Source organism: Urocitellus parryii, chromosome 4, assembly GCF_045843805.1.
Source record: "Urocitellus parryii isolate mUroPar1 chromosome 4, mUroPar1.hap1, whole genome shotgun sequence".
In the NCBI taxonomy this organism is placed as follows: domain Eukaryota; kingdom Metazoa; phylum Chordata; class Mammalia; order Rodentia; family Sciuridae; genus Urocitellus; species Urocitellus parryii.
In genome coordinates, this window is record NC_135534.1 from 199,298,548 (window position 1) to 199,301,947 (window position 3,400).

At 38.2% G+C, this 3,400-nt stretch overlaps 1 pseudogene; it reads left to right on the plus strand.

Annotated features, from left to right (window-relative positions):
• Positions 1 to 1,190: 1,190 nt before the first annotated feature.
• LOC144254347 (olfactory receptor 1J21-like) lies at positions 1,191 to 2,124 on the plus strand (annotated as a pseudogene).
• Positions 2,125 to 3,400: the final 1,276 nt, after the last annotated feature.

Sequence of the window (3,400 nt, forward strand, 5' to 3'; positions counted from 1 at the left end):
AATGGCTCATAGCTGAAGGTACCTCTGCTCACCATCTAAGGAACTTTGTCAGAGCTGAAGTAGAATTTATATTAAAATTTTGATTATGTGTGTTTGTGTGTGTATGTTTGTTTCTCTCATGTGCTATTGATCCCTAGATCCTACCACACTCACCCCATACTGTGATAAATAGCTCCATGTACAGAAACTCATATTGAACTGAGTATCTCTCTGAATTTTGAGAGGATAGGGAAAAACCTCATTTCCATGTTGAATTATTTTCTCAAATGGATTCTATGTCTAATTTTGAGAAGATATGAGACAAAATGCCTCCTTTTGTTTAAACTCCATTATGTATTTTTGGGATTTATTCCAAATTTTATACCAAATATCTGTAATTTTATTCATCTCCTCTGCCACAATCCAAGTGTGACAAGTACTATTTGTATCTAATCTGCTGCCATAACCTCCTATTTGTATCCTGCTGACTCTCTTGCCTTGCTGAAATCTGCTCCTGTAGTTAGACAGGAAGTTACTTAAAACTTTCAGTCATATGTTGGCTCAGTCTTCTCTTGGTTATACTTTTATTTTGAGAATAGAATTGAAACTTTCAATTCTATTGTGTCAGAAAAGGTCTTACATACTCAGGCTCCTCAATAATTCTCCAACTCCATGTCCTTCCCAGGATGATCATGCTATTCAATTTCTCTGTCCCTCATTATGCTATTCAATTTCCTGTCCTCTCCTAACATCTAACTAGACTTCACACATTTCAATCTTCATTTCACAGATTTTTATATCCAGGACTCCTTTTGAAGAATACATAAGAAATCGCTTCCTCAGAATCCTAGTCTCATGTAATATGACATTTTACCAAAATTGTGAATATACAAGCCCTAATTCCGTAATCTAGATTTGCATTATAACTTCTGGGTTTCTCAAATTGGCACCTTGTCTCATCTGATGATCATTCATGTTTCATGGTTTCTCCAAAATATACTGTGTTGGTTCCTAGGTAGACAAATAGCTAGCTTTGTCCAGACTTTCCCTAGCATATTAGTGTGGCAAAAAGCTTGAGATGTTCCAGTTAAAAAACACCTACTGACTAGTACAAAACCATGATTTTTATTTTGTAATAGTCTCAAGGACGTCTCCTTCTTTAACATTTCTGTGTCTTTTTTTCGTCTCCAGCAAAAGAGAAATTGAAGAACATGAGGAGGGATAATCAGAGCAGTGTGTCCGAGTTCCTCCTCCTGGGGCTCCCCATCCAGCCAGAGCAGCAAGGCATGAACTACGCCCTGTTCCTGGGCATGTACCTGACCACGGTGCTGGGGAACCTGCTCATCATCCTGCTCATCAGGCTGGACTCTCTCCTCCACACCCCCATGTACTTCTTCCTCAGCCACTTGGCCCTCACTGACATCTCTTTCTCCTCGGTCACGGCTCCAAAGATGCTCATGAACATGCTGATGCAGACTCAATCCATCTCCTATGCTGGGTGCATTCCCCAGGCATATTTTTTCTTAATTTTTGTGGATCTTGACAGCTTCCTTCCTGACCTCAATGGCCTATGACAGGTATGTGGCCTGTCAGCTTCACTACACCAGAATGATGAGAAAGAGCCTCTATTTCCCCTTAGTGGTTGTGTCCTTGGTCTTGTCCTTTGCCATTGCCCTTTTGCACACCCTCCTCCTAGCCCGTCTCTCTTTCCTTAGAGGCAACACCCTTCACCACTTCTTCTGTGACCTCTCTGCCTTAGTGAAGCTGTCCAGCTCTGACACCACCATCAATCAGCTGGTCATCCTCACTGTAGGATTAGCAGTTGTTACCCTGCCATTCATATGTATTCTGGTCTCTTATGGCCACATTGGGGCCAGTGTCCTGAGAAGACCCTCCATCAAGGGCATCTGCAAAGCCTTGTCCACGTGTGGCTCCCACCTCTCTGTGGTTTCTCTGTACTATGGAGCAATTATTGCACTCTACTTTGTCCCCTCATCCAATAACTCTAATGACAAGGATGTCATTGTGTCTCTGTTGTACACTATGGACACCCTCATGCTGAATCCCTTTATCTACAGTTTGAGGAATTGGGATATGAAAGGAGCTCTGAGAAATGTCCTGAGGAGAGAAACATTTTCAGCATGATGTGCTTTGCATTTCCTATAACTGGAAATGAGACCTCAGTCCTGCACATACATCTTTTCCTCTTTGACTTGATGTTTTTGGTCAATCTCAATATGGCACCATTTTTCAGATTATGTTTCACCTTGGATATAGGTTTTCTTTGTCTTGATCTTGAGAGACTTTGAAAAGGCTTTTGCAACATGCTTGTATTCCTGTCTTCTTCTTATTCCTTATTCTTTAAATTATTTACTTATTTTATAAGGTATCCCTTATAAAAATAAGGGATCAACATGATTTGATCAACCAGTCAACATTTTCTTTTGCTGTACTCTGATTGAACCCAGGAGTTTGCACGTGTGAGACAAGTCTACCAGTGAGCTATACCTGAAGATCATTTTATTATTTTTATTTTGAAACTATGCCTTCCCATTTTATCCAGGCTGGAATCTCTTACCTCAGCCTCCTGAGGTATTGGTATTATAGGTGTGCACCACTGTGTCTGGATCAAACAATTTCAAGTTTAATGTAATTGCAGATTTTAGTCCCCATTTTTTTGATAGTGCAAAGTTTTCAAAGCAAAGCTTTTTCCCCCAAGATGACAAGACTTTTTCTTTTGATAGATTCATGATGGTTTAAATTTTGTATTTAAATTTGAATTTACTTGTTGGTAAGCTTAATCAGAAAAATTGTTTTCCTTCACTTGTCACTTCTTTTTTTCTTTTTCTTTTTTAATTTATTGGTTCTTGGTTATATATGATGGCAAAATTCGTTTTGATATAATTACACAAGCATGGAATATACTGAATATATCTTATTCTAGTTAGAGTTCCATTCTTATGAAGAGACATGGTGGTGGGATTCACTATGTTGTTTTCATATATGAGCTTGGGAAAATTATGTCAGTATATGTTTTTATTGGCCCAGAATATTGATGTATTTACAGAGTTCCATGTGATGTTTTGATAAATGTGTACATTGTGTAATGTACAAATTAAGATAAGTATATTTATTTTTCTCGATTGTCTTCTTTTTTTGTGGTAAAACATTTAAAACTCCTCTGGTAACTGTTTTCAAATGTACAGTATATTATCTTTACCTTTAATCACCTACAACCAAATAACACCAGACTTTTTTTTTCTTCAATGCCCACTGGCCAACCTTTTTCTGTCTGTCTCCCCAATTTTCCTCATAGTCTCCCCAGTTTTTTTATAATTTCTTATTCATTGTCCTCTTTTTTTTTATTCATTGTTTGTCGTGGTGGCAGCTAGGGATACAACTATTTTCTCCTGAATGAGAA